This window comes from Larimichthys crocea, chromosome XXII, assembly GCF_000972845.2.
Source record: "Larimichthys crocea isolate SSNF chromosome XXII, L_crocea_2.0, whole genome shotgun sequence".
In the NCBI taxonomy this organism is placed as follows: domain Eukaryota; kingdom Metazoa; phylum Chordata; class Actinopteri; family Sciaenidae; genus Larimichthys; species Larimichthys crocea.
The window spans coordinates 9981930-9991127 of NC_040032.1; the positions used below are offsets into that span (position 1 = coordinate 9981930).

The 9198-nt window shown below is 41.7% G+C and overlaps 1 protein-coding gene across 2 annotated transcripts in view; it reads left to right on the forward strand.

The window, feature by feature from the left end:
- Positions 1 to 881: 881 nt before the first annotated feature.
- bbx (BBX high mobility group box domain containing) overlaps positions 882 to 9198 on the forward strand; it is a 22718-nt gene continuing 14401 nt past the window's right edge. Inside the window, exon 1 of one of the 2 annotated variants that reach the window (XM_019279506.2) lies at positions 882 to 1026. The gene's annotated coding sequence lies outside the window, so the exon portion shown is untranslated. The remainder of the gene's footprint in view (positions 1027 to 9198) is intronic. The other variant, XM_019279509.2, reaches the window with a different exon arrangement.

Sequence of the window (9198 nt, forward strand, 5' to 3'; positions counted from 1 at the left end):
GCTGGACATAAAAACTAAGAAAAGGAACAGACTTTGCTGTAAAAAGACATGAGACTGGCACTTGCCAAGGTGAAGCCACGCATATCTGAACTGGTCTCTCAAAGGCAACAGCAGAAGTCACACTGAGGTAAGTTGTTGTGAGTTCATGCACTGTGTTGGTTTTGTTATTTGAACAAGGTGATGTTAATGCACGGTTCATTTTGTGCACCAGTAAAAAAAATCATATTTTATTTTTTACTAAAGAAGGGTTCGGTGAATGAGCATATGAAACTGGTGGGGTTTGGTACCTCCAACAAGGTTAAGAACCACTGCTCTAGAACTCTCTCCACAAACACGTCTGTGACTGTATCAACCTCCCAACATTCAAATCTCTCTCACCTTCAGTGTACTGTTTTGTGTTTTTTTATGTAAAGTGTCTGAGTACCCAGAAAAGCTCTTAGAAATAAGAATGTATCTGGAAGCTCTGTTGTAGAAATAAAGTTTACTGTTGGGATTGATCTGGATTCATTTACTGATGAATTTATTTGACAGCAGCAGACAGCAGGTTTTGTTTCAAAGTTGACCAACCAGGGTGATTTATCAACAGTGCAACTGATGCAATCAATCAACACACCAGTGACCAGTTAACAAGTCTCTTTACTGTAACCCTGTGCTGATCAAAAGAGGCTTGTAGTAGCCACAAGGGAAATGTAGTCCTGCCACTGAGAACTACAGACAAACACTGAGCTGGCTCGGTCGTTATTGTGCATCGTCTCGGCCTACCACACAGGTCCCGAACATTAAATTTGAGGACGTTAAATTAATCTAAAAAACACTAGAATATAACGCCGCTTCTGATTGGCTGGCTCAAGCTGTCAATCAAAGGGACTGTCCACTCACGTACAGCATTACATGACCGGGGGGTGTCGGATATTTTCAATGTGTATATACAGTGTGCTGCAAAAACTGTTTTCAAATTTCACCGTTAAAGCCTTTAAAGAAGATTTCAGACACCGGCTGCTCGCGTGGGACGCTGTCACGGGACAGGTACGTACCTCTGAGCCGCCGTTACTCGTTACTGTAACGTGTTTTTGCATCAGTTATCACGCGCACAAACACCCAGGAAGCTTATAACAAGTAGTCAGTGAACTGAGATAGATATGTAAGCGGTGCTCGGTGAGTCGGTACCGGGCCTTTCTGGGGGACAGCACACCTTTCCAGGTGACCTTTGACTGTCGGACAGTGCTGCAAGACAAAGTTAAGTCAGGGATGTTGTTACCGAGTGCAGGCCATTCTGGGTCTATGAGCACTTTGCAGACCGGGGGAGGGGAGGGATATAACCGAGAGGAGAATTTCTCCCACCTCGAGCAAAACGAAAGTGATTTTTATCACATCATATGACTGAACAAGTGTGTGTCTGCACCGGAATCAGCGCGCCGTGGGCTCGTTTCGGTGGGCTGGGGGTCGTTTGCTGTGTCGCCTTCGCCCGACAGTAACATTCATCATCAGGCGAAGTGCTGCGTTTCTGTACCGAGTCACGTTAACGCGGAGACACCGGGATGAATCCGGTCTGCGGGGTGAAAATAAAAGCCTGGAACTGTTTTACATGCAAACATTTAGTTTGCAGTGTTTCTAATCTCAGGTCATGTCATCAAACTGTACATCAGGTAACATGCAAACATGCAGCCCAGAGAGCTCCACACAGCAAACAGAACCCAGCACAATAGATAACACAGAGTCAATTAGAAATTGTGATAATGAATAAAACAAAAATTGCAGAAGACGTTTAAGAACAATGGCATAAATATTAAAAAACTGCAAAAATAAAATGTTTACAAAATGTCAATATAAAGCTATAAGATAGTGAGTGAATGGGGAGGCACTTTAATTCAAAGTCTCTATAATTTATTTTGAAAAATAAATAATAAGACATGTTTGCCCTCAATTGTACACACAGGTATGGACATGAGTACAGTTTAAAAGACGAGGGACATGGCAGGAAGGTGCAGACATTAAAAACATAAATCATAAAAAAATAATGTATAGATATTTAAAAGACTCTGGAACGACCTGCCCGGGGAGAATTTTTTTAAATCACTTCTAAAAACTCATTTTTACAGACTTGCATTTTTGTGATGTTGTCTATTTGTTTAATCTTTTATTTCTTTTTTATTTTTACCTTTTTAAATTTTTTTTTATTTCTATCCTTTCATTTTTATGTTTTCGGTGTTCTTGATCTCAGACTTACTTCAGGAGGGCCACTAAATAATTATGTGAACATTTTTAGTATGTGTTTAGATATGATTCCAAGATACTGTTTGATAGATTGACCAAAACAATAATCACAATAATTTACAAAATATTGATGGTAGGCCACCAATTAATCCTCATAATCATTTGAGCTAGCACTCTAGGCCACCTATCATAATAATCACTTTATTTATATGCATTTTTAAAAAAAGCGCAGACCCAACAGAAGGCAACACTGCATGTTGACAGATTCAAGATAACAAAATAAAATAATAAAGGACAATTAATAGTGAAAAATATAAATTTATATATATATATATATATATATAATATAATATATATATATATATATATAATTATATATATATATAATAAAATAGACAAAATCACAAAAATGCAAGTCTGTAAATGAGTTTTTAGAAGTGATTTAAAAGAATTCTCCCGGGCAGGTCGTTCCGACAGAGTCTTTTAAATATCTATATATTATCTTTTATGATTTTGTTTTTAATGTCTGCACCTTCCTGTCATGTCCCTTGTCTTTTAAACCGTATCATGTCCATACCTGTGTGGACAATTGAGGGCAAACATGCTTATGATTTATTTTTCAAAATAAATCATAGAGACTTTGATTCAAGTCGCCTCCCCATTCACTCACTATTTATAGTTTAAATTGACATTTTGTAAACATTTTATTGTTGCAGTTTTTTTAATATTTATGCCATTGTTCTTAAACTCTTCTGCAATTTTTGTTTTATTCATTATCACAATTTATAATTGACTCTGTGTTATCTATTCTGCTGGGTTCTGTTTGCTGTGTGGAGCTCTCTGGGCTGCATGTTTGCCTGTTACCTGGTGTACAGTTTGATGATGTGACCTGAGATTGAAACACTGCAAACTAAATGTTTGCATGTAAAACAGTTCCAGGCTTTTATTTTCAGCCCGCAGACCGGATTCGTCCCGGTGTGTCCGCGTTAACGTGACTCGGTACAGAAACGCAGCACTTCGCCTGTGATGAATGTTACTGTCGGGCGAAGGCGACACAGCAAACGACCCCCAGCCCACCGAAACGAGCCCACGGCGCGCTGATTCCGGTGCAGACACACACTTGTTCAGTCTATGATGTGATAAAAATCACTTTCGTTTTGCTCGAGGTGGGAGAAATTCTCCTCTCGGTTATATCCCTCCCCTCCCCCGGTCTGCAAAGTGCTCATAGACCCAGAATGGCCTGCACTCGGCAACAACATCCCTGAATTAACTTTGTCTTGCAGCACTGTCCGACAGTCAAAGGTCACCTGGAAAGGTGTGTGTCCCCCAGAAAGGCCCGGTACCGACTCACCGAGCACTGCTTACATATCTATCTCAGTTCACTGACTATTGTTATAGCTTCCTGGGTGTTTGTGCGCGTGATAACTGATGCAAAAACACGTTACAGTAACGAGTAACGGCGGCTCAGGGTACGTACCTGTCCCGTGACAGCGTCCCACGCGAGAGCCGGTGTCTGAAATCTTCTTTAAGGCTTTAACGGTGAAATTTGAAACAGTTTTTGCAGCACACTGTTATACACATTGAAAATATCGACACCCCCCGTCATGTAATGCTGTCGTGAGTGGACGTCCCTTTGATTGACAGCTTGAGCAGCCAATCAGAAGCGGCGTTATATTCTAGTGTTTTTTAGATTAATTTAACGGCCTCAAATTTAATGTTCGGGACCTGTGTGGTAGGCCGAGCGATGCACAATAACGACCGAGCAGCTCAGTGTTTGTCTGTAGTTCTCACGTGGCAGGACTACATTTCCCTTGTGGCTACTACAAGCTCTTTGATCAGCAGGTTACAGTAAAGAGACTTGTTAACTGGTCCTGGTGTGTTGATTGATTGCATCAGTTGCACTGTTGATAAATCACCCTGGTTGGTAACTTTGAAACAAAAACCTGCTGTCTGCCTGCTGACATGATCGGCAAAGTATGTCAAATAAATTCATCAGTAAACGAATCCAGATCAATCCCAACAGTAACTTTATTTCTACAACAGGCTTCCCGATACATTCTTATTTCTAAGAGCTTTTCTGGGTACTCCGACACTTTACATAAAAAACACAAAAACAGTACTGAAGGTGAGAGAGATTTGAATGTTGGGGTTGATACAGTCACAGACGTGTTTGTGGAGAGAGTTCTAGAGCAGTGGTTCTTAACCTTGTTGGAGGTACCAAACCCCACAGTTTCATTGCTCATTCACCTAACCCTTCTTTAGTAAAAGATAAAATATGATTTTTTTACTGGTGCACAAAATGAACCGTGCATTAACATCACCTTGTTCAAATAACAAAACCAACACAGTGCATGAACTCACGACAACTTACCTCAGTGTGACTTCTGCTGTTGCCTTTGAGAGCCAGTTCAGATATGCATGGCTTCACCTTGGCAAGTGCCAGTCTCATGTCATTTTCACAGCAAAGTCTGTTCCTTTTCTTAGTTTTATGTCCAGCATCCTCGAAAACGATTGCTCACAAAGATATGTTGTAACAAATGGTATAAAAAATTCCAGGGCGGAGGCTCCACCGAACCCCTGAGACCGACTCACCGAACCCCTAGGGTTCGATCGAACCCAGGTTAAGACCACTGATCTAGAGGGATTAGGAGGGCAGCTGCAGAGAAGAAGGCTCTGTCGCCCCCCAGGTTCAGTGCTTGGTTCCTGGGTAGTGGTGGAGGATCAGGAGGTCAGCATCAGATGGACAGAGGAGGCTTCAGGAGGGCTTTGTGGAACCTGGAGCCAGTGGAGGTTCTGGAGGTCTGCGTGTGGGTGTGGGTGAGCAGATACGTTTCCCAACATACCTCCTCCATCATTGACGACCAATTCTTAACTCTCACTATCAGCAGAGGACTCAAATACATCCATACACTGTGTCCAGACCACTGCTAAGGACCAGAACCTCGTCTGATGAACAGTTGGGAGGAGATGCTGAATAGTGTTCACTCATCCTCTATTTACAATGTCAAATTCTGCAGAGAGTTTATTTCACTGATGCCGAACTAGCCTAAATCACCCTGACAGACTCACCTGCTGACTGTGGCCACTGTTTTATATCCTGCCTTCTACTGTCCGAGTTCTGAAACAGTTAGTAAAGTAACAGCCAAACTTTAGTGCCGAAGCTCTCACTGCCCCCTGACTCACTCAGTGCGCCCATGCCCACACGAAAAATCATTACATTTGATTACATTAAACACCTTCTACAAGATACGGCAGCCCTTCCTAACATGCACTGACGCATTGACTACACGTTTGGATCAAAAGACAAAAAAAAAACAAACCATTTAGCAGATTAAAAACATGAAGAACTGGATATTCTTGAACTAAATGACCTCAGGCAATCCATATTCTGATTCAACTCTGTGATCTGGATTCAACACCACCGAGTCTCGCAGAGCTAAACTAGAAAACCTTATTTTATAGATTTTAGCAGATTTCAACCACAAATCAAATTTTAGATTGAGTTTAGTCTCGGGTTGTTTGCAGCCCCTTTCATGACCGTGTTCTTACAACTCACTGTAGGAAAAAGCACAGGTGTAAATAATAACCTGAATGATGGCTGATTCCATTTACTGCTTCAGTTTCAGGGTTCTGGTACTACTCAGGGCTCAACTGTCATGGCTTACGGGAACTCTTGAATAGAATAGGCCATTGTTAAAGTCATTACCAACACCTGTGCTTTTGGGGAAAGCTGGGCCGCTGTTCAAACATAAATAAAAAAGAATGCAAATCCTTTTTTGACCTATATTCGATGGAGCACAAAGATGGGATATTTAATGTTCAAATGGACCAACTGTATTATTGTTTTTTTTGTCATTCTGAATTTGATACCTGCAACATGTTCCAATAAAGTAAGTACAGGAACAACAGAAGACTGGAGAAGTTAGTAAATGTTTCAAGTTGTAGGTGGTAACAGGTGATAGTATCATGATCATTTGTGTGATAGAAGCGTCCTCAAAGGGCTCAGTTGTTCACAAGCAGAATGAGGCAAGTGCGATGAATTTAGTGAATCCATTCTCATCTAATTCAGAGAACCCACAGAAATCTGTGTCATGAGGGCATTGAACGCCTGTGACCTTTGATCCAACATGATTGTATGTCAGATATTACTACACAGGCTCAGGAACACTTCAGAAAACCATTGCACGGTTTGTTTTGCATCTACAAATGCGAGTTAACACTCCAAAGAGAAAGGATATACATATCAACTGCATCCAGAAACACTACGAGCTTCTCAGACAGAGACTGACAGAAACTGGTAACAAGTCTGATGTCCACATCCCAAATTGTTTTTGATAATCATGGACATCATGTTCTCCAGGCTAAAGAGGTAAAGGACCATTCAGAAGTTCAGCATCTGGTATGATATGTGAGCGTGTTAGTGCGATGCAATGGCAACTTGCACATCTGTGAAGGCACCATTAATGCTGAACAGTACAGACATATGTTGCCATCCAAATGATCTTGTTTTCAGAGACGTCCTTAGTTATTTAAGTCCGACGTGCCAAGCCACATTCTGTCATGTTGGAACAGTGTAGCTTCAGTAAAGAGGTGCAGGTACTAGAAATATCTTGACTATGGTCTAAAGGATTTGCAGATCATTGTGTTTTTTATTTTTATTCACACAGTGTCCCAACTTTTTGGGGGAATTGTGGATTTGAAAAGTCAGCATGTCTGCTGGCTTTCATTATTTCATCAGGGCCCAACACATGATTGAACATTGCACAAATTCACCAGCAGATGCAACAAATGACACCTGGAAGGTGTAGCAAGCGTTAATAATTGAGGAACTGGTAACAGTCAACTGCTAAGAGAGAATCATTGGCTTGGTGGCTTTTAGAAAAGAGGAAATTGGGTTAGTGGGGGTAGTGTAACAACACAATAATAATCTGTAGGCTGTCAAACAAAGTCTGTATCTTCCTGTATCTTCAAAATAGAGAGACAGCTACAACAGCAAGACTTTTAAGCAACCACAGTTCAGTAGTGTCCTTACCTACAGCTGGACTCTTCAGCTGCTATGCACCTTCAGGTGATTTACTCTTGCTTCTTAAACCAACATCTCTGAGGTTAAAGGATTTCACAGAACACACGATCATGTCACAAAAAACTTCAGGTTTTCTTTTATTGATTGAATTCAACATCAAAGCAGTCAAGTGTGGAAGTCGGGTGCTGACAGTGCTTCAATATGTTCAGCAGATTGTTTGTGTGACGCTCGCTTTGTGTGCTTTCGTTGACATCCACTCTCAGTGACTCCAAGTACTTGACACTATTAAAGCAATGAAACATTAGTAAAGAAGGTAGCTCGAGGAAATATCATATCACGCTCACTTTATATGAGAAAATCTGGGGCACACTGACTTGTTCTGCCAGTTCTTCCAGACTTGAGAAGCTTCTCGGATGAGAGGTGAAATGTCTTCATGGATCTACATCCTGGTCCAGTTGGTCCAGATTGAACTCTTCCAAAGAAAGATGAAACCTTCATTGACATGTTCTTTTAGCTTGTCACTTTGTTATGCCACTTTATATCTTTAGGAATAGTTAATAATTTCGGGAAGTACACTATATTGCTTTCTTGACAGGTACCACTGTCTGTACAGTAGAATATGAGATGTCACATGCATTAGTGAACTTCAGGGTGCTGGATTTTGTTTCTCTCTTTCTAATCTTGATGTCAAGCTAAGTTAATTGGCTGTTAGTAGTAGTAAATATTTCTTTCAGACACATTGACGTGCCAGGTCACGCCCTCGGTTTATCTATAAAGCCCTTTGCTCAAGTGGGATTGTTTGATTTCACCTGACTCAGGGTGCAGTGTGTGACAACCCCTGATGTGATCTGAAAGAGAGTTTATATTTAGTTACCTGTATACAACAAGTTTGGGCGTCGTTTGCTGGTGGCAAGAAAAGCTAAAAAGCATCATCTCTCCCAGCTGTAAGCCACATACAGTTTTGTCTAGGAAAGACCCCAGAGTCTTGCATGGACTGTTTCATTGTACCAGAGAGGTCCGTTGTTGCCTCTTCTGAGGTGCAGTGGAAAACTGGAGAGAATGGCTAAAGCCACAAAGGGAAAGTGTGTTCAGTGGACAAGAATGCCTTGACCAACTACCGGAGTCACAGTATGGGAGCTGGGGACCTCAGGCCTCAGTTGAAGGCTTTCAGTAGGTGAAAGGAAGACCGGCTACTAGGCACAGGAGTCCTTAAAGTGACCTACCCATCCAACTAATCTCAAAACCTGGCAAGCCATAATGTTCCTGCAGACCTCATGTGACGAGGTAAGCCACTTCCACTACTGTGAGCAGGATGGAGCGACGCGGGATTCTTGTGGTGGAGAGACCTGCTGTGTCATGCAGACCTGGTTCCACCCAGTCCTGAGGGAGCTCAGTTTGTGGCCTGGCTCCTAAGATGGACATGACTTGGCTCTGTAGTGAGGACTGTTTAAGGGCCTTGTGCGGGTACACTTGGTGTGGAGCTCAGATACATCCTTAACCTAGGACATCGTTCTTGCAGTCCCAGCTGGAGGTAGGGACGTCTGCTGTCACCTCTGAGGTGTGTAGTGGCAGCCGTTAAACCAGTGCTTAGTGAATAAGGATAGCACTTGAAGCTCTTGAACTAGAACTTCATCCTTCCATGGGACTGGATATAGTCCTTGATGCACTTATGCAAGCCCCCTTTGGCCTCTTGGGTTTGCTTAAAACAGCATTTCTACCAGCGCCAAACTTCTGCCAGAGCTGCTGCTGCAGGTTTTCCACGTACTCCAACATTCGATGCTCATTCCTGGTAAACTGGAATATGTAATGGAGTAGAGAGATAGTCTCTCCACTCAGAGAACCAAAGTTACAATATAAACATGTGATATTTGGGAATTTTGTAAAAGATATTATTGATTAAAATCTATTTCTGCAATATTATTATTATTACCATTCCATGTATGTTTATAGTAATTCTTTTC